The sequence below is a fragment of the Chinchilla lanigera genome, unplaced genomic scaffold, assembly GCF_000276665.1.
Source record: "Chinchilla lanigera isolate Chin_1 unplaced genomic scaffold, ChiLan1.0 scaffold00083, whole genome shotgun sequence".
Taxonomy (NCBI): Eukaryota; Metazoa; Chordata; class Mammalia; order Rodentia; family Chinchillidae; genus Chinchilla; species Chinchilla lanigera.
This window is the reverse complement of record NW_004955484.1, coordinates 5,179,553-5,202,862: the sequence shown is the minus strand read 5'-3', so window position 1 is coordinate 5,202,862 and position 23,310 is coordinate 5,179,553. Positions and strand designations below refer to the sequence as shown.

General features: G+C 33.6%; 1 long non-coding RNA gene across 2 annotated transcripts in view; it reads left to right on the top strand.

Annotated features, from left to right (window-relative positions):
- Positions 1 to 22,522, top strand: part of LOC102019600 — a 133,052-nt gene extending 110,530 nt beyond the window's left edge. For both annotated transcript variants that reach the window (XR_263887.2, XR_263888.2), the window contains one exon: positions 22,320 to 22,522. This is a non-coding gene — a long non-coding RNA (uncharacterized LOC102019600). The remainder of the gene's footprint in view (positions 1 to 22,319) is intronic.
- The last annotated feature ends 788 nt before the right edge of the window (positions 22,523 to 23,310 follow it).

Genomic DNA, 23,310 nt, shown 5'->3' with positions numbered 1-23,310 from the left:
ACACACACACACACACATATATATATGAAATTGTATTATACTTTTGGTATAATTATGCATATTATAATGTCATATATAACATAATAATAAAATATAAATATATTTAGGTGTTAGTAAGCCACCCTCCAAGAAGAGCGTGGGGTTATGTAAGTACATGTGAGTTGAAAGCTGCTCTCCACTTTTTCAATGCAAATGACCCTTTGAGCTTATAGTAAAAGGGAAATGGCCCCCTCCCGTGTCCATGCAATTCACTCCACCTAGTCCAAGTGAAATATCTTTCTCTTTCTGCCCTAGCTTGGTGCATCCCATATTTTACTAATTTTTGTACACTTGTGCAATCTCCTATAGTATAGTTGTAGGCTTGTTCAAAAGCTCAGAGAATTAGTGGAAGGCAGCTGAGTAATATAGTCACAACTAATAGGGAATTTTATTTTACACATGCACTGATATGGACACATTACTTCCTGTGGTGATGCTGGGTTGATCTGTTACTTCACTTCTCACACCAGTAGGATTAACATCTGCATAATCTTACTAAATTCTTTGTCTGAATTCTAGTATAATCATCTGTGGTCTTAGTAACTCCTTCCACAAAGCTAGAGTAGCTGAGTTTAGTCAGTAGAGTATTTGAAAGGCTATCTATTCTCTAGATACATGAGTAGTCATGGTCAGCTCTGTATCTGGTTGAACCTAGTACTACAAGAGTTAAAATTTAGTTCTTGACTACCTCCAGATCACTGGTTAACTCTGCATCGTTAGTCATTGTAGTATATCATTGTGATTCTGGCTATACTGCAGGGAAAGTCACAGCCAAGGCAGAGAAAATCAGAGCCTTCCTGAGAATGGTGCCAGTGGGTGGGGAGGGGTAGAGGCAGGAGGTTGGTGAAGGTGATCAGGCAGACAAACAGCCATCTCCCATTTTTCTTAAGTAAAATTTAGCCAGAAAAGCAGCTCTTTGGATATCACAGAATGAAGACAACTTTTTAATTCGGAGATCTTTAACATTTTTTGTTGTTATAAGCAAAATACAAATGCTCCTAATCCAAGAAGATAAGAAAAAACACCACATAGAAGTAGATCTTGGCTTCAGAATAATTCATGCTTTTAAATGACATGCATTAAATCTAATTGTAGAAGCAGAATTCAAACCTACATAAATAGAATTGAAACGTTTCTATATTCACTAACATAAGAATTTTGAGCTATTATTACAAGGTAATCTGCCAGCTAGCAAACAATTCAACTTGCACAATTTTTATTTCTTTGTGTTTATTCAGTTATTTATGTTGCATCTTGCTGTAACTTACAAGCCGTCTTTCCCCAAACCCTGCAGAGGTTTCTTAGATGCCAAATATCACAGGAAGGGCAGGGCTATGAGTGGTCTTATACTCTGCTTCAACCAGGAAAGCCCCAGATTATTTTTGCTTTGTTGGTTTCCAAGAAAAATTTCTTTGCCCACCCCTGAAAAAACAGCTCTGAAAACCACAATTTTATTCCTCTTTACTTTAAGTATATTAGAAATATTTTTGTCAAAATTATATGTGTTAATGGTAAAAGTATTTTTAATTTCATAATCTATGTAACTCTTAGGAACATAAAATCATAATTTTGTTTTTTAAAAACAAGATTACTGAGATATAATTAACATACCATACAACTTACCCATTTAAAATGTTCAATTCAGTGTTCCTATTATTTTCTCATAGTTCCACAATCATCACCCCAGTCAGGCTTTATGATTCCAGAAAAAAAAAATCTATACACCCCAAAATAGTCACTGCCCATCTTCTCCCAACCCTCTGAACCTTAGGCAACCTCAGGTCTATTTTCTTTATATATGAATTTGTCTATTCTAGATATTTCATATAAATAGATTTATATATTATACTAGATGGTCTTTTGTGAATGGCTTCTTTCACTTAAAGTTTTTGAGGTTCACCCATGCACTATGAATCAGTACTTCGTTGCTACCTAATATTCCATTGTATGTATATATATTTTATTTTTGTTAATCCATTTAATATACTCAAAAGTTTAGGAAAACATTACATACAAGTCTAGAAGAATATACGGCATGTAAAATTTTCAGTTGATTTCATAATTATTGTGAATGTGAAGGTAAAATAAGTGTCTTAAGAACACTGATTTATTATTTGATAAGCATGTGATGGTTCATGTTAATTTTGTGTCAACTTGATTGGCTTAAGAAATGTCCAAAGAATCAGTAAAGCTTGTTTCTGGGTGTGTAGGTGAGTGATGGAAGCATGACTCAAGTACTGTATGTGGTCCCTGGCCCCTTTCTCTCTAGTGCTTTTTCCTTTCTCTGCCTCTGTGTGCCTGTGAAATAAGGAGCTTTTCTCTTCCATGCCCTTCTATCTGATATTTTTGCCTTAAAGCCTGACAGCCATGGACCAAATCCCCTGAAACGGTGAGCTAAATTAAACCTTTCCTCCTTTAGATATAGGTGTCAGGTATTATGTCCCAGGAACTGGAAAACTGACTAATATAAAGCACCTTTTGATATTCTCACTGTAACATTTTGTGGACAAGCATTAATGTTGTTAACTCCAAAACAGTTACAACTGGATATAAATTATTTAACCTTTCTTTAACTCAGTTTTACTTACCTGAGAATCACTGGTAATAAATGAAGTAATATACAAAGTTTTTAACAACCAGGAACACAGTTTTTTAAAATAAGCATTATGCAGATCTGACAACTAATATATTACCTCCAAGTTTCCCATTTCTACTATTTAGCCACTAACTTCATTTCAGATACCCAGTAGCCACTGGTGGCTCGTGGATGTCATTTTAGACTGTGCAGGAGAATACTTTCATTGTTGTACAGTAAAATACTTGCATCATTGTATAAAGTTCTGTTTGCCATATCATGTACCACACATGACTACCAAAGACAGGAGAAAAATCTAAAGAGGGATGTAGATGGTAGTATTAACAGTATGTTCAGAGTGGGTTGGGATTGCTTCCTTCTGTAATGATGAAGGCCCAGAAAGTGATGCTCCCTGTGCTACATGTTGGAGTGTGGACGCAGACAAAGGGAGGAGAATATTTAGTAATATCAGGTGATGCATATACATTCCAAAGATATAGCACACTGAAACGAAGAAATGTTTATGTGATATAGGGTAGCGAAAACAAAAATAGAGAATTAGAGAAGAATTACATTATAGAGAATTTTTCCTGTAGTTTTTTTGTGCCTCATCCTGTCAACAGTGAAAAGTAATCCACTTTTTAGAAGAGATATAATAGATCAGGAAACTTGATTTGACAAAATAGAATAAATAGGATGGATGAAAGGCTGGGAGACACATTCAGAGGGCATTGCTACAGGTTATGCTTAGACCATAAGCAGTTTTAATTATGATAAGGGCACAGATGCAGAAAGGAAGGCTTAAGAGTATGAAAGAATAGCCAGGTGACTGGTGGGGAGATACAACTTAACAGAGTTGGAGAATGATGAAAATCCAGGCAGTAAAAGGACTGAGATGTTGAAGCCTGTAAGAAGACGTAAGTAGCAGGACCAGTTTAAAGTACAGTGCATTCAATTATACATCATAAAAAAATTAGAATTGGGAAGAATTTGCTTCTGCTTCAAAGATGAAATTATATCATCCTTAAAGACTGTCATTTACTTTTAAGAGACTTAATATTAGAAATCTGCTAAGTACCAGTTACTATGTGGAGTAGCCAACATACTTACCCTTTTTAATATTCATAAATGGTCAGTGGTAGGTGCATAGTAATTATCTATGTTTTATGGGAAAGAAAGTCAAAGTTCAGAGATGTTACTGAGAGAGAACTCCCCACATTAAGAATCTTCCCATTTCTTCATTATTGGTGCAATTCTAATTGTTATGAAATTCTTGAAATGTTCTCTGTAGCTTCTCCATCAGTACATTTGTCTTCTATGAAGTGACTGAACAGTACTATAACCTCCCCCCTTTTTGCCGTCTCCTCACCTACATTGCACTCTTTGTGTTTGTGGATATGTGTATTTTTGTAATCATATCTTCTAATGACTGTTATTTCAGCATCTCCTCATATAATCTCGGTTTTGTATGATTGGCCTTTGTTTCCTTCCTTCCTTTCCTCCTTCCTTTTCTTCCTTTTTTCACTTTCTAATCAGTATTAGGGATTAAATCCAGCAAAGCCTTTGCACTGAGCTATATCTCAGCCCTTTTACTTTTTCTTTTTCTTTGAGACTTTCTAGGTCCCTAAGTTGCCCTAGGTGGGCTCAGATTTGCCATCTTCCTGCTTCAGCCCTGTTGAGTGCTGGAATTATAGGCATGGACCGCCACACTTGGTTTGTTTCCCTTCTTTTTCACTGCAACTTGTCATGGCCTATCTGAAATGTGGTGCCCAGAATAAGCTTCAGTGTTCCATATACACTTTAACCAGCACAAGATTCAGTGGAACTATTTCCCCTGATGTACGTGTGTTTTATATATTAATGTACTGATGACTTAATGGGTATCTCTGGAGAAATTTTTAGCAAGAATTTGGAAATTTAGAATTAGTGTTCATTCATCCATTGTTTTCTATCTACCACATGCTACTTAATTTATAAATACTTAGAACTAGACACTTAATAGCAATTGACCTTAGGAGAAATTTTACATAAATAATTTGTGTGTGTGTGTGTGTGTGTGTGTGTGTGTGTTAAGTAGTGCCCCAGAGACAGCTGGGTTTTTTTTTACTTCTGTCTGATTTATTTCAGTTAGCATTATAGTCTCACAATTCAACAATTTTCCTATAAAAGATTCGAATTTAATCATGATTATGCTAACATTTTGTGTGTGTGTGGTGTGTATATCCTTTTTTATCAGTACATATTTGTAGTCCATGATGTTTACATGCATCTTAGGGAGTAGGCGAATGCACTTCTTAATTCTTTTTATTCACCTTCCTCTCCCCTCATTATATTTTTAGTCATGTTTGCTGCATTTAATGACTGCTTTTATTGTGGGTAATTGGTACATGTACTTCACATATCTTACATCTTTCTACGTCGCCTTTCCCTTCCCCACTTCCCACTCCTTCAATCTCTTGGTTCCTTCCCATTCACAAAATGTCTTTTTCCCTGTTTCCTTTTAGTGCTTTATTTTGCTCTTTATTTTATATGTGCTTTGGGGTTTTTTTTATATTAGAGAAAGCATATAGTATTTAAGCTTGTGTGTCTGATTTATTTCACCTAACGTTACGTTTTCAAGATGTGTCCATTTTCCTACAAATGTCTCAAATTTATTCCTTTTATAGCTGAATAGTATCCATTATGCATAGATAAGCATTTTCTTTATCCACTCATCTGTTGATAGGCATATAGGCTGCTTCCAAGATTTAGTTACTATGAACTGTGGCACTGCAAACATTGATATGGTTATAGCACTGTAATATGATCTCTGTAACTCTTTTAGGAGTTTCCCTATAAGGGAAAAATAGCTGGGTCAAATAAAATTTATATTTTTAGTTTTTTGAGACATCAACATACTAATTTCCATAAGGGTTATACTAATTTACATTTCTACCAGCAATGTTGGAGGGTTTCTTTTTCACCCCAGCCTCCCCAGTATGTGTTATTGTTTGATTTCTTGATGATTGTCACTCTTTCTGGATAAGAGTGGCAATCATCAAAATAAAATCTCAGTGTTGTTTTCATTTGCATTTCTCTAATGACCAGTGAAATTGAACAACGTTTCATGCATTTACTGGCCATTTGTATTTCTTTTAAAAAGTGTCTGTTCATTTCAGTTGCTCATAGTCGATTGGGTCTTTTATTTTGGAGGGGTTCTAATTTTTTTGAGTTCTTTATATATTCAAGGTATTAGTCCTCTCTTCAAGGTGCAGTTGGCAATTTTTTTTCCCATTCTGTAAGTTGTCTCTTCACGCTGTTGGATGTTTCCTTTTCTGTGCAGAAGTTTTTAGTTTTATATAACCCTGTTTGTTGACCCTTGCTGTTATTTCTTGTGCAACAGGAGTTCTGTTCAGAAAGTCCTCGCCTACACCTATGACTTCAAGAGTTTTACCCATTTTATCATCCAGTAGGTTGTTTCTGTTTTAATTAAATCTTTGATCCATTGTAATTTTATTTTAGTACTTGGTGAGAGATATGGGTCCAGCTTCAGTCTTATGCATGTGGATAGCCACTTTTCCCAGCACCATCTGCTAAAAAGGCTATCTTTCCTCCAGTGTGTATTTTTGCCCTTTTTGTCAAAGGTTGGGTGGCTGAAGGTGTCTGCATCTTCTGTTTTATTCCATTGATCCGCATAAGGCAACTATTTTGACAGAGAACGTTTTTGACTTACTTTTTCTGAGAAGAAAGAGTCTGAGGAAAAGTGATGAGAGCAGAATGCAAAGTACCTGAACGAAGCAGACACGAAGCAAGAAAAATTTCAGGAGGAGCAAATAGTTGACAGTGTCTGAAACTTCAAAAGGGCAAGACAGTTCTAAGAAAGGATTTAGAAATTAAGATATTGTTGATTAGTTTTCTATTTAATGAGAATAGAATCAATCATGGGATTAAAGTTTTAGTGTAAAGAAAAGTAGAACTCTTATTATGTTATTATATAAGAGCAGGCTAAAAAAGATAGCAGGATATATATATACATACATACATATATAATATATGTATGTATGTATATATATATATATAGAGAGAGAGAGAGAGAGATTTTTCTAAATAAATTTGTTCAAGCTACCCTGTTGTTTTTTTGTTGTTTTTTTTTTTTTTTTGGTTTTTCTCTGGTACCGGGAACCGAACTCACAACCTTGTGCTTGCCAGGCAGGCGCTTTGCCGCTGAGCTAAATCCCCAGCCCCTACCCTGTTGTTTATATGAAGCAACAAATAAGACTAACCGATCCTAAAAAGATAGCATGCTAAGCAGAGACTGGTCACATTCAGATATTAAAATAGAATAAAGCCTTGTTGATTTAAATAGTGTAGTAGGAATCCATGAATAGACAAATTGATTGACTAGAAAATATAAAAGTAGCCTCAAAAACACATGGAAATTTCATATATAATAAAGGTTACATGACTCAGTGTGAGAAAAATCAAATAATAATAAGTGATCATGTGACAACTGGCTAGTCCTTTGTACACACAAATGTTGAATCCTTATACCTTACAACAAAAATTTCAAATGGAAAAAGGTTTACTCTTAAAAATAAAAACAGAAAAATACAAATTAAACCCTGGGAGAATTATATATACATATATATAAAATTTTTTATTATAGAGGTGGGACATCTTTTTCTAAGTAGGACGCAAACACCAAAAGTCATACTGAAAAAAATTGACTAAATAAAAGAAAAAATTCCATGGTTAGAAAAACCATAAACATACTTTTAAAAGGCTAACTATAAACTGCAGAAACATATTTACAGTCCTATATTCCAGATAAAAGAAACTAACGCATATATGGAGCTCCTAAAAATCAGTAAGAGGAATACCAACAATCTGATAACATGTAAAAAGACCAGTGATGAATATAATGACCCCTAAAATCCTGAAGAGATAGATACTTAACTTGTTCTAGAAGAGAATAAAAAAAATTTTTTTTTCGCTCACCTGATGGGCAAAGGGGAGGATTTTGGCAGTGTTATCAGAGGTAAGGAAGACACTCTCATACATTGCTAAGGGGTAATTATAGTGGATAAAATTTCAAGAAAATGATTTGTTAGTAGTTCTTTAAACCACTGGATCAGAAAGCTATACATGTGCTATCTGACCTAGTAACTAACTTTTCTTTTAGAAATCTGTCCCAAAGGTAGACATATCCATATCTGAAAGGTTTTATGTACAAAAGGAGTCCAGACAACATTACCTATAAATGCCAAGAGTGGAAATGAGGTAAATGTCTAACAGGAAAAGACTATTTAAAGAAATGTGATGCAATTTTATACATCATTTCTAAATAGATAAGTGTTATCGTTAAATAAAGAAGTCATGGAGATTCCAGTGTGTGAATTTTTTCCCAATATGTTAATAGTTTGCTGCAAGAAACAGTAATTGTGACTGCTTTTTACACTGTTCCCTTTATTCCACTAAAAACAACTACAGCTTGAATACTACCTGGGAACCTCCACCCAGTCCTCACTGGTGTGTGACCTACAAACTGGCAGCTGAGAAGAGGGTGTTTAGATCCCCAAGAGTAGAACCTGAAACAAAGATTTGATTTCAAGCCATCTTGGGAGGAATAAACCCTAAGAAATTCTATCAGAAGAATGGGAAATAGGCAACTAGTAGTAAGTAAAGGGTAAAATACCAAATTAGGGGTTCCTATCCATACATTGTGGGGAGACAATGAAAAACTGTGGGAGAATTAAAATGATGCTTAAAAGTTTTTCTACTTAAGGATGCGACAGTTACACACCAATTCACATCAATCACTGGTTGAGAGCTTCAAAGATTTTTCTAATTTTGTTTTGTTTTAAAGTACCCCAACCCTTCCAGCCTGCTGTGTTCAGTGGCAGATTGGCTTGAGAGAAAACTCTCCAACTCTGCTAAGTCCTCAACTACAAGCAAAAAGTGGAGGACAAATTTGTGGGGAGGAAAAGGGTTGTTAAAATCTGCTTCTTGGACTGCAAGAAGGGATGAAATCTGTTACTGTCAGCTACAGGACTTGTATTCAATACCAAGAGCACAGGAGAAGGGGAGCTGGCATCATTTCCAAGTCCCAAAGCCTTCTTTTTTCAGGGTTATTGTCTTACAGTATTTTTCTTAGCTGCCTGATTTTGTACAGACTGAGGTTTACAGACTTGCCCTAGCAGAGATGTCTGTGTGTGTAATAATTGTGCTTAGCTGAAAGCTGTGACTTCTTAGTTCAGGCAGACATACCTTTAAAAAGGTTTTATTATGGGTTAGTTTTCTATAAACTATTAGAAACATCTCTGAGATAAAATAAGCAAACAAAGAAACACCATGGAATAAAGCAGTGTGAAGAAAGACCATCTAGCTTCTCTCCAAAGATTTATGATATCCTTTCATAAAATTGAGAAAATACTAAGCCAGGGAATAAATGTTCCAGCCTCCCTTGAATCTAAGAGGATTGTTACTTCCTGTAGAATATATGCAGAGTAATCTGATGACCCCTGTGCAAGGTGATTAAGAAGTTGTTATGTCTTTTTTTTCCCTCCATTTGCTTCTAAAGTGAAGACTCCGAAGTCCTGAGCTATGGCAGAACTTGAGCCCCTCAAGTTACATAGAAATCTACCTGTGAAACACTGAGGTTCCATTGAGGACAAATTAAACTGTCATTACTGTAAACCACTGAGATTTTAGGGTTCAGTTATTGTAACAGCTAGCATTACCGAAATTAAATAGGATAGTGTCATTCTAGTATACATATATACTGGAGTGTGTGAATATATTCTATATCTACAGAATGTGACCAATGCCACACATACGAAGAAACTGAAAGTAGTGCTTCACTCTAGGGGTGGATGGTGTTCAGGCACAGCATATGAAAGAGACTTGTCATGTTCTGGTTTTTATACCACATTATTTGGATTTAATACCTAGTCAAAAAATAAAGAGAAATTTTTCAATGTAAAAGCTGTAAGTGGATATTTAAGATAATGAGGAAAGGGAGAATACTTGAAGAAGTTCCTGCATGTAATGGGAGGAAACTGAGTCAGAGTTTCCTCGTGGAGACTTAAGAATCAGGATAGATGCTTCCTCCTATGACCCAACAGGTAACAAAAATAGCAGCTATATTGCCCATAACAAGAAAAAATTGAAGCGAAAAAATACTGAGACATAATTGCTCACCTATTAGATGGCTAGAAATGCAAAAGTTTAATGATTCATTCTGTGCAGAAGGCTATGGGGAAAAAGAATCTCATATATCAGTCGTAGGAGGAAGACGACCCTGGTACATTCTACTAAACATATCCTAGTCCCAGTAATTCCCTTTCTGCTAAGTTGTCCTATAAGTAAACCTGCTCAAGTATAAAGTGACAGAAATATACAAATTTACTCACTATAGCACTGTTGGAGGAATACAAAAGTGGAAATAAATCAAGCATCTAGTCATAAAGGGCTGGTTTAATAAAACACAGAACATCCAATGCACATTAAAATAGGGAATCTCTATAAACTGATATAAAAGATACCCACACTATATGAAACTGGGCGAATGGGCAAGGAAACAAAGTATAGAGCAATTGTGTTAGTCAGCTGTGCATTGCTGTAACAAATATCTGAGGTAAATCAGTTTATAAAAAGAAAAGGTTTATTTTGACTCACAGTTTAGAAGTTTCAGGCCATGATCATTTGACCCTGTCATTTTTGGGCCAGTGGTAGGGCAGTACTTAATCGTAAGAGTGTGACAGAAGAGGCTCACGTCATGGCAGGCAGGATAAAGAGAAGAAAGAAAAAGGAGGGACCGGTATCTCAGTATCGCCTTAAAGGGCATGTGCCCACATGACTGGAAGACTTTTAACTAGGCCTCACCTCTTAAAGGTTCCATCACCTCCTAGTAGTCCCATTGGCTGGCAACAAATCCTTTAAATTGTAGCCTTTAGGGAATACTTAATTGCACCATAGCACCAATTTATATTGTTTTTTACTTTTTATAAGAAGAGGGGAGAAATAAGAATATGTGTTTTTATTTCCTTGTATTTTTTTCTAAAGAAGCTAGAAGGATAAATAAGCAACTAATAAACTGATTGCCTCTAAGGCATGGGTTGAAAGAAAATATAGTGTAAATGGCAAGAGTAGCGGTTAGGTTTGACTATTACATTTTCATTATAGGATTGATTGTTTTAAAAAATTTTCGTATGCTAGGCATGCATAGTGGCACGTGTCTGTAATCTTGGCACCCAGAGGCTGAGGCAGGAAAACTGCAAGTTCAAAATCAGCCTCAGCAACTAAATCACTTAGAGAGACCCTATCTCAAAATTTAAAAAAAAAATATTTGGAGAGCTGGGATGTACCTCATTGTGAAGACCCTGGGTTCAATCCCTAGCATTGGACCAAAAAATAAATAAATAAACAAATAGTTTTTTGTTACAGACATAATAAATTTTTAAAAAGAGACTAGAATAACTCACTTCCATATTCATCACCCAGCTGGTCCATCTTTTTTTTATCTATAACCTCACACCCATACCTCTTCACTAGGTTATTTTAAAGTCAGTCTTAGATAGCATATCCTCTGTAAATACCTGTGAATATTTCAGTGTGTATCTCAAACATATGATTAGTTTTTTTAAACAATGATGATGCTACAAATTATTATAATTTCTTATGTCTGCTGGAAATTGAAAGAATAGTTAGACTAAATTTTTGTGGATCTTACCCTATATTTCAGCTTCCCTATTTGCTTCTTTACTTACAGAGTGTAAATTTATTCTGAGGCTTGATAGTACAATTTATTGATAATTTTTTTTGAAATAATTTTAATCTCTGAGAAAAGTTACAAGAATAGCACAAAAAATTCTTGTATACTCCTTACCAGACATCCAAAGTATTAATATTTTACCATGTTTTGTTTTTATTGTCTTTTTCACTCTCTAAATGTGTACATATACATGATGTCCACATATTTAAGTATACATGCTATTTTTCAGAATCATTTTAGACTAAGTTGGACACATAATAATTCTATACCATAAGATATCTGTATGAATTTCCTAAGAGTATTATGAAAAATAATAGCTGGGAAAATTAACATTATATAATACTATTATAGCTAAAAATCTCATTCATATTACTCTGATTCCCTTGCAATAGGCTTTATGGTATATAAAATAAATAAACTTTGTCTAGATAACAGTCCATTAGAGGATCACATGTTACATTTATTATCTTGTCTCTGTATCTTTTTATCTGAAATTATCTGTTTGTCTTTGTCTTTTATGACTGACTTTTTAAAGGAATTCAGGCAAATATTTTGAAGGATATCCTTCAATTTGAATTTGTCTGATGTTTTCTTATGATTATATTCAAGTTAAGAATATTTTGCAAGAATACCACATAGTAATATTTCTTTCTCAGTGTATCATATTAGGAGGCATGTGATACCTTTTCATTTCATTTCTGTTGATGTTTACTTTAGTTATTTGGTTTACATAATATCTAGTAGGTTTCTTCATTATGAAGTTACTTCCTCTGCCTTGTACTAAGAATCATGTAGATAATTTGAGATAATGGAAATACCCTGTTCCGAATCAAACTTTAACCCACAAAATATAACATATTGATAATTCTTGCATAAATCTGTTATTACTGTAATATTTGTCAAAGAGTGATTTTCTAACTCTATTATTTCCTTTGCATTAATTAATTGATGTTTTTCCATAAGGAAAAGCTTTTCTTTCTCTCCCATTTATTTATATATACACAAACACACAGAATAGGAAAAAATGTTTGCTACCTATTTGTCTGACAAAGGGTCAATATCTAGAATACATAAAGAACTCAAAAAACTTGACAGAAAAGCAAGTAATAAAATTTAAAATGAGAAAAATTATCTGAATAGGCACCTCCCAAAAAATAAATACAAATTGCTAGTAAATATACAAAAATGCTCTATATCGTTAGCCATCAAGGAAAGACATATCAAAATAAAGAGGTAAGCATCTTGCCCTATTTAGAATTACTAAAAACCAGTACATTTCTAAAAACCAGTAATAACAAGTATTGTTAAAGGTGTGGAGAAAAAGAAAAAACCTTATACATTGTTGGTAAGAATGTAGGTTAGCATAATCACTATGGAAAACAATATGGAGGATCCTCAAAAAGCTAAAAATAGAATTACCATATAATCCAACAATTTCACTCCTGGAAATATATCCAAGGAAATGAAATCAACATACTGAAGCGATACCTCCATGCTGTGTTTTTATTGAGACATTATTCGTGATAGCTAAGATGTGCAGTCAACCTAGGTGCTCATCAACAGCATATGAATGGAGAAAGAAATATTACTAAAAGCATTCTCATAGTAATAAAGATGTAAATTTGTACGTAGAGGTGGAAATAGGAAACAACCCTAAATGGACATTGGGAGTGTATCAAGACTGTTTTCCTAGTAACTATGAGAATCGGCCATTTTTTCTGGGCTGACCTGGGGCAATTGAGGAAATATTGAGAACAGTATGTTGCATTCCATTCTAAAGGAACCTTGTTTCTGCCAGTAATAAGATCTACTAAGACTTATGAGGTGAGTGAAGTTTACTTTTATGATATGAATGGTAGGTCCCTTCTCTATAGTTTTAATGATTTCTTGCCTGAAGTCCTTTGATTACATTTCTATAGTGGAATACCTCTAAATCTCTTAAGATCTTTTTGATAGGACTGGGGACATAGGTAAATGGTAGAACACTTGCCTAGCTTAAGTGAGGCTTGGGGTTCAAGCCTCATTTAACCTCTTCAGTCACAGATTATGAAAGATGAAATGCTTAAGAAATGGGGCCGGGGATATAGCTCAGTGGTATAATTGCCTGCTTGATAAGCACAAGGTCCTGAGTTCAATTCCTGGTACCACCAAAAAGAAAGAAAGAAAAAAAAAGACTTACTCCTATTGGGCCAGGGATATAGCTCAGTGGTGCCTGGTAAGCCTGAGGTCATGAGTTTGATTCCTGGTACCAAAAAAAAAAAAGAAATGATTAAGTTATTTTGAATTATCTTGTTTTTCATTTCATTACATATTTAAATTTTTAACCTCACTATATTTTTACAAGCTGGTAAACACTGACATTATTTTTTCTTTCACAGAACTATAACCACATATTCCTAGACAATATAAATATATGTTAGTTGAACAGTTAGCTGAACTGACATTAATCTGAATCTTCATTTTACCAGTTTCACAAAACAAATCATCAAATATTGAAATATTAAGATTAAATAGATCACAATGTATATAAAATATTAAATGTCTACTTACTTCATTAGCAGAAAACCACTTTTTTTTGCAAGAAAAGTTGCAAAAAGAAGGGAAAGAAAAATCACACTCCAAACAAAAATACATTGATAAACAACTTCCTGTAAATATGGAAAACAGTCACAAGAACTTCAGAAATTTTATTGTTTAAGAATTAGTTTAGCTAGTCTTCAAGAAATCAAATAATAACAAATTCTGCTTAGGCTGAAGGGGAAAAGGAGCACTTCTACATTGTTACTGGGAATGTAAACTAGTACAATCACTAGAGAAATCAATATGGAGATTCTTTAAGAAAATAAAAGAAATTCCACTTGACCCAGCTATTCTCCTTCTAGGTATCTTTCCAAAAGAGTTAAAGACATTGTACCACTGTGATACATACTCGTGTTTATAGCAACACACCTCAAAATGGCTCAATCTTGGACGAAGCCTGTATGTCCATCAACAGACGAATGGATAAAGAAAATGTATTTGTACACAATGGAGTACCATTCAGTCATAAGAAATGATATATTTGAGTCATTTATAGGTAAATGAAGGCACCTTGAGGCCATAATGTTAAGTGAAATAAATTAGACACACAGTTTAAATATCACATGGTTTCTTTAATGTGAGACATTTAAAGTATAAATAATGTAAAGAGAAAAAATAAAAGACAGATAATAGGAAACTGGGAGATAGATCTTTTGCAAATGGTAAGAGGACCAAGCAATGGAGGAAGGAGAGGAGGGAGAGGAAAACAAGGGGAAGTACAAAGAATTGAGGTGTGTTAAGGATGTGTACCAACTCGCCATGATGCTGTAATCATTATGTGCTGCAAACATGTACTAGTAAAAATAAATGAACACATAAATAGATAAGTGCATATATACATAAAAAGCTTTAGCTACAGTAACGAACCATCTCTACTTTAAAAAATATTTGCTAAATTAAAGAGCACAAGACAAAGGCAACATTTTATTTAAAATATTTGAATAATCCCCTCCCATTCTCTTCCCAGGCCCTCCTTAGTACATTGCACCTGAGAGTGCAAACATTACATTTATCATGATGCTCCTTTGTCTGGAGATATTAAAGATATGTGCTAATTTTTATTTTACTGTAGAACACCAAAATAATTTTTTCTCCTTTATTTTCAACAACTGTAAAAAACATGGTAGCAAGGCCAGTTTCATAGATATTATGGGTACCAACTGTCAAGTGCTTTGAAATTCTTAAAATATTTAAAAATTGTATTACTTAACCAATAAAACATTTATTTAAGAAAAGAAGCAAAAATAACTCAAAGATCTATCAGCTGATGAATATGAATATATAATGTGATATTGAATGCAATTAAATATTATTTGACCATAAAAAGAAATGAAGTAGTGGTACATGCTATATGCATGCTATAACACAGTTAAATCCTTAAGGTCTGATGCTAAGCAAAAGAAGCCAGTCATAAAAGGCTACTTTATGTTTATGTTTATATGAAATGTTCAGAATAGGCAAAACAATATTTTCAGTTAATGACTTTTTTCCTCTTGTAGCTCATGGCATTTCCACCAGCCCTAATGTCAATTCCTGTACATTGCTTATAGTTGAGTCTTCCTATGAAACCCCAGCCTGTATCTCTTTCTGATGATATGTGCTAGTAATTATTTGAATTTTATTTAAATAATTTAGGCAGGAACTATCACATACCCTGAAACATACCTATGGATAAGTAAATATAATTCATTTTTCTTCTCTTTATTTACAGATATAAAGCCAGGCTGGAAAATTTCCTATATCACCATTCTTTTTCCTTAATCTACCACTCTGCTGGGTAGCTTACACATCTTATTACCTTTTGACACAGTGTTTGATCAGCTATTTGTCATCATTCAGACTTGGTCCATAAGTTTGAACTTGTTGGTCACCCCTGATAGGAATATAAGTAACATTGTAGTAAATGTAAGTGATAGTATAAATGTTTTTACTATATTTCTTTAGAAAATATATTTCTTTAGAAAAAGTCAGTGAAGGGTAATCTTTTTGTTACAATGATCAAAACTGGGACCTTTTCTAAAAGGTAAACTTTTATATAGTAATAATAGTTGTAGGCTGTTGGATTTCCATACTTTCTTTGAACTTAAAAAATCTTTTTTTCCCCATATTTAAGCCATCATTACCACATGATGAAAGACACTGCTGACTTCTTTGGGGCTAACTGGTAACTTTCCCTTCTTTTGTAATAATGGTTTTCTAAAGCATTTAGCTTTTTGGATAAGAGATGATTTAGTTGTAAATATTAAACTTGTTTCACTTGTATCTATGGTAAGTGGAATAGTGGTAAACAGAATTGCTTCTTTTAAATAGCTATGAAAGGTCAGAAGTGAAGATTTCCTATTTATTTAGCTGTCATATACTTTACTAATATGGAGAAAAACTGGAAGAATTTCTTTTAGCACATTACAATGTTAAAGTTCATAAGGTTAGAAATAATTTTCATCCTTACTTAAAACTCATAGGTAATTTTTTAAAAAAGGTTTAATTACAGTTGTCATTTCTGTGATTTCTACTGAGGAAACAGTAGAGAGAAACCCAACTGAATGTTCTCCCTCATTCCTGAATAATTACATTCTTGAAACAGTGACCTTGTCAGGTAACATGGTTGGGAAGGTCAGAGAGCATCTGCTTTTCAAAGTGTTGGAATTAATGCATAGTAATTTCACCTTTTAGAAAAATATTAGTATTTTGACTAAGTGGATCCTTTTACTTTTCATAGTACTTTAATGCTGCCTAAGGTGAGTTATATTTGCTCTTGATGTAGTCATTGAAAAAAAAAAAAAAAACAGAAAAATACTTTTGAGAGACTTTACAATTTGTGGAAACTTTAAATTTATTGGATTATGGCCAGGCACTGTGGTGCATTCCTGTATGCAAGGCTGAGGCAGAAAGATTGCAAGTTTAAACTGTGCCTGCACAACTTAGGGTTTCAAAGATATAAAGGACTTGAGACATAGCTTAGTGTAAATGCCCTAGGTTTAGTCTGTCGTGATGAATGAATAAATGAATGAATGAATGAATGAATGAATGAATGAATGAGTGAGTGAATTGGATCATGCTGTTTTGGTTAAAATATATTTTAAACATACTTTAAAAAGATGGAAGCTAATATATGTAATATCCAAATGCCTACTGAACAGGTTAATAAATTCAGTTTGGGGTGTTTAACTACAGAATTTTAACATAGTAATAATGATGCATTATAAATACAATTCCTGTCTTTATTTTCCATTACCTTTTTTCTCAAAAATAATGTCTTGAAATTAATGGATTTCAGATCTAAGAAATTTTAACATTATTATATCTTTCTGCATTCAAAAGTGGCATATGTTGTTGTAGAACATGCTTTAGAGCAATAAACAAGTATCACACTATATCATTCTGTAGGTTTTTTCTCAACGTTCAATTTTTGAGGTTTGTTTTCATTGGTATTTTTATATGTTATTTCAATTTAACAGTATGCCTCAGTTTATTCACTTATTTCTTCACAAGCATTTAGGTAGCTTCTGGTTTTTTTAACATATCGAAATCAGTGCTACAGTGAACATTCTTGTGCCTGTTTCTTTGAGCTCAGGTATAAAACTTTTTGCTTTCGTATGTGCCTGAGAATGGAATTCCTGGGTATATGTGTATGTGTAACTATACTGAATGTTACCAATTTGTTTTCAAAGTTACTGTAGCAGTTACATTTCCATCCCCAGGCATTTTGAAAACATTTTTGAGATAATTTACATGCCATAAATATGCATAACCTAGTATGTAGGGTACAGTTCAGTGGGGTTTAGCATACTTACAAGGTTCTAAACTATTAGCTAAATCTAGTTTTAGAACATTTTATATCACTCTCTAAAGAAACCTTGTACCCACTGATAGTTATTCCACTTTATTCCTTCCCACTTCCATGTTTTTATGCCCTCCTACCCAAAGGAAGCATGAATCTACTTTTTGTCTCTAGATTTGCCTATTCTGAACATTTGTATATACATATCATATAATACTTTGTCTTTTGTAACTGACTGCTTTCACTTACCACAATATTTTTGAGATTCAACTATATTGTATCACCTGTCACTATTTCACCCTGTTCTTTCATTAAGTAATATTACTATGTTTTGTTTTCCATTCGTCATTGGGTGGACATGTTTATATAATATTTTTATTTCTCTTTGATACAAATTTCCTAAGAGTGGAATTATTAGGCTGAAGCATATGATAACTTTATGTTTAATGTTTTGAAGAACTGCCAAAAGTGGCTAAACCATCCTACAGACCTAGTAGCAATGCCTGAGGTTTCCAGTTTCTCCATCTCTTTGCTAATACTTGCTATTGTCTGTCCTTTTTTGTCGTGTATCCTAGTAGGTAATAAGTGGTATCTCACTGTGGTTTTGGTTAGCATATCTTTAATGACTAATGAACATCTTTTTGTATGTGTTTTGGTGTTTCTGTGTCTGTATTGGAGATATTTCTGTTCAAATCCTTTAACCATTTTTAAAAATTGGATTGTAACCTTTTTATTATTGAGTTATATGTATCCTTCACTCATTCTGAATACAATTTCCTTATTAGATAGATGATTTGCAAATAATTTCTCCCTTTTGTTATTTATGTTTTCACTTTCTTGATGGAGTTCTTTGAGGCACAGAAGCTTTCAATTTTGAAGTCCAATTTATCCAACTTTTCTCATTTTCATACATTTGATATCATACCTAAGAAATCATTACCTAACCTAAGATCAAGAATATTTATTCTTCCACATTTTTCTAAGAATTCTATAGTTTTAGCTGTTGCATTTAATTACAGCTATGATCTGTTATTTAATTTTGTATATAATGAGACATACACACATTCTTTCACATGTGAGTATCCCTTTATCACAGCACAGTTAGATTCAATTTTCTTTCCCCCATTATATTATCTTGGCACCTTGTTGAAAATAAATTGAACAAAAATATCAGCGTACATTTCTGGGACTTTCTATTGTATTGATTTATATATCTATCATTGTGACAGTGCAACACAATCTTAATTACTTTAGGCTTCTGCAATAAGTTTTAGAATTAGGAAATGTAAATTCTGCAACTTGTTTGTCTCTCTTAAATTGTTCTATTTTGGCTCCCTTGTACTTTGCATATGAATTTTAAGATAAACTTATTCTTTCTGCAAAATATATCTAGGGTCTTAGTAAGGATTCGTAGAAACCTGTAGATCAGTTTTAAGGAGTGTTGTCATTTTAACAATATGGTCTCTCAGTCTATCAGAGGACCATTGGATATCTTTGCATTTCTTTAGGTATTTTTAATTTTTAAAGTTCTTCCAGAAAAGTTTTGTGGTTTTTAGTGTACAAGTTTGCCCTTCTGTTGTTCCATTTATTCCTGAATATTTTATTCTTGTTGATACTACTGTAAATGACATTATTTACCTAATTTGTAGTCTATATATGGATAGATTATAGAAGTAGAGTTGAGTTTTTATATTCTGCAAACTTGATGAACTCTTTCACAGATTGTATAGTTTTTTTTTTTTTATTGTATAGTTTTATAAAATTGTTTCCTTAAGGTTTTGTGTACACAAGATCCAGCCCAGAGCTTATCCGTGCTCTTGAGTTTTTAGTTTCAGGGACATATTTTTATATTTTTTAAAGGCCTACCTCTTCTATTTTATTTTTACCTCTTTCACTTTATATTTTATTGGCTTTTGCTAGAAAGTGTTTATTTATATCTTCAAACATCCTAAACATACTTCTCTTAAAGCCTTTGTCAGACTGTTTCAATAAAACTAATTTTATGTGGAGTGCATTTCTTTTCTGACTGTTGATTTTGTTGGATACTTCATTAGAATTAGATTTCTCTGAATTTTGGTTTGCAGGTCTATTTTGAGTGGGAGGTTTTATGAGTGTTTTGTTCTTTTTATTTGACTTTGATCATTCCTCCCTGTGATGATCTTTCAATTACCTGCATCTGGCTCCCTAAGGCTCCTTCCAGACCTAGGTCTTATAATGACAATTTGGTGTTCAGCCCAGAGTGACATTAGGGGTTCTATAAATTCAGCTATGGAGTGTCCTTTAGATGAGGGGGAGCCTAACACCAGTCCCCAGCATCAAACTATTTCTTCCCCCTTTCTATGAAACCTATTTGGCACGCCTTACCACACTGGAGCTTAACCCCGGCCACCACTGTTTCCCTCCACAGTCAAGTGTAGCCTCAGACCTGGAAATACGTGAGCCTATTTATATTTCTTTTTTGTGCATAGTTATCCCTTTTTATATTTTATTTGTCATATTTTCTGTTTTGGAAAGAACAGGGTCTGTGCCAAGTTTTATATTAAGTCATGAAGAAACTTTATCTTCATTACTGAAAGCATAATATTTACTATTTAATTTTAAATTGTCAACCAGATAAAGCTATTATTCTACCGTAAGAAATATTATTTTGTATTGTAAGCCAAAGAAAATTACTATAGGTTCATTTCCCAAATACTTTCCCCCACCCAAAAAAATCCTTTCAGTAATACTTGAATATCTGTTTACTATATGACAAACACTATTCTGGAAATTTTATTTGTTATCCTTCTTTATTCAATCATAACTCTACAGATATTATTGTTATTATTTTATAGAAGAGTGAGCTAAATCTTAGATTCTTCAAGAACTTGTCAATCATCAGTTGAACCAATATTCAAATCCAGATCTGTCTAATTTGAAAGCCTGTGCTTAAAATCACTTTTTTTTTTTATGCTTTTCTATTTTAATTGTTGAAAAGTTTGCATTCTACTCTCTTCTTCCTTTTGGAAAATTAGTACAATTTTAAGATATTTTGTTATAGAAAAGTAAACTTGAAAAGGGAACAGACTAGATGATTTCAAATTAGGTCAGAACTTCAGCCATTGTTTGCTTTTATGTAGGGTTTCAGAATATATTTGAAGGATTTTCTCTGACCTGGTGGGTGTTTCTTGATGAATTATCGTTTTTGTTCTTGTTAAAAGCTTTGGATAAGAGACTTTTGTTCCCATCTTCCCATTTTCATTACTTTTATGTTATAAAGTAACATATAAAAATATACCTGTGATTATTATAATTGTACATTATAAAAGAAAGTATACTTTCTCTAAGTTTAATATTTTAAACTCTCCATATTTATTTCCCTGTCTGTACTGGGAATCTATAAATGAAGAATTAAACCTAAATATCATATACTATCAGCATTCATTAACTAATTGAAATATATAAATATTTTAAGGAGATTGGTAGGCCAGAAAGAGAATTAAGTGCTGCAGAAGTTTTCAACCAGTAACAAATAGATAATTGAACTTAAAGATAAAGAATAATTATGATTGCAGCACAGGTATAGTGCTGAAACAGATTTGAATTTGTACAGTATCAAGAATTAAGATCGCAGATATAAGAATCAAATGATCAAGAAGCACATGTAGGTATGCCAGTGCTCCAGTAGGCTGATTATAAGGGCTTTAGGGCCAGCTTGGAGTAAAACATTGAGGGAACACAATTTTAACTAGATCTTAAATGATGAAATAAGTAAAATGGAATACTTCTTAATGGGCTGAAACTATCTGCAGAAATGACTATCCTTCATATCTTTTGTTCTAATTGTAGGAAATGGTTTATTGGAAATCTCAAGTTTGAATTGCTCAGTCTTTGTATTCCATCCCTCTAGGGCCAGCTCAGGCCTTCATCCTGTCAAAGCAGATAAAACAGAATAGCTTGCAATTTGCTATAAAGGGGTCCTTGGGATGAAGCATTTTAATGTCCATAAAGAGTAGACAAGACCTTCATTTTTAAAGGCTCCCATGGAACATTTCAACAGCATGGATTTGTCTTGGTGCCCTTTGCCAAAATTAATATATTTAGGCTGAGGAGTTAGAAGAAAGCTAAGCATTCAGGTCTATGTACCATTCAATAAGATTTTACTATATTTATCTTATTTTAGCCCTCATGCCCTCAAACTGACAACACAATGAGTAAATAATGCTTAAATAAGACAGGCTACTGAGTTTTAGACCTGCGTCACTTAAATTTGGGAGAAATGTAGAGTAACAGTATTATTTTAGAAATTAAAAATAAATTTAAAAAAATGATGACCTAGAGAATGGATTAAATTGATCTTTGTTGGCTTTTTTTCTCTATTTATCAGTCTGAGGTTCAATGGCCTTTCTAGTTTCAAATAGCTCTCCCAACCAAGAGCTCTGATAAAGAAAGGGCAGAGAGGGACTGGCATGTAATAAAATACCAAGTATGTTATTTTGAATTCTTCTCATGCTTGGAGAACAGGAATATCTTAAGCTTTGATAGAATGGTGCAATTTTAAATTTTCCATTTGACTACTTTAAAAGGTTCATTGTCTTTTAATTAAACTACAGGGGAGAAGAGTGGAGATTAAAAGACGTAGTACTATAAAGAGGATGGCTTTCAGCTACTAGTACATGAGTGAAGACACCACAATAAAGCAAGATGGAGTGCAGAGCAACAAGTTTTGTGCTTCGAAACCTGCTCTTGTATGACTGTGGCAGTAATTTGGAGTTAATTTGTACAGTTCCTCAATAAAAGACTCTGTGTTTTATTATTCTTTGATTCTTTGTAGCATCTCTTCCGAGCTGATTTTTTTTTTTTAAAATGTGATACAATGCGCCTTGCACAACTAGAAGTGATAATGAGGTAAACTAGTTTAGGTAAGTATCTTGGATCAGGTTCAGTACATGGACATTTCCTATTCATCAGCTGCTGCTTACTTTCCATAAAATGACTACCTCAAGTAGCTCCTTCCTTGAATCTCTCGTGCTCTACTTTCATTGAGAAGTGTAGACCCACTTTTTCCTATGGGAATGTTTTAGTTTCTCTGTTTGGGAATATTATTGCCTGGTAGCGGTTTTATTTTCCTTTGTCTGCATGAAGATTTTTTTTCTTTGTGTCTGTTTTTCTCCCTTTGCTTTCTACTCCCCACTTGTCCCCAAGTCCTTCAAGCCAATGAGCTTGTGGTGACACCTTCTGGGCAGTGCTGGGAGTGAATTACAGCCTTAAGTTCCATGGAGGAGTTAGCACACCAGTGGTGTGCATAGTACTATATTTGGTTTGTTGCATCAAAAGAACTGATACAGCACTCTGATTGTGCTTGGAATCTCTAGCACTTGTTAAATATCATTGCAATTCCTTACTAATTAGTAGGGCTTTGTAGGCATCTAAATAAAAAGCCAGGGCCCTACCTGCTTAATCAATGTAAGGGCATGGCACTTGGTCAGACCTGGAAATGAATGTTAACAGAGGAAAGGTTAATGATTGCATGTTATTAGAGTATCAGCACTACAGGCTATTCTCTGTATGTGGGCATGCATTTTGTGCATGCGTGTGTGTGTA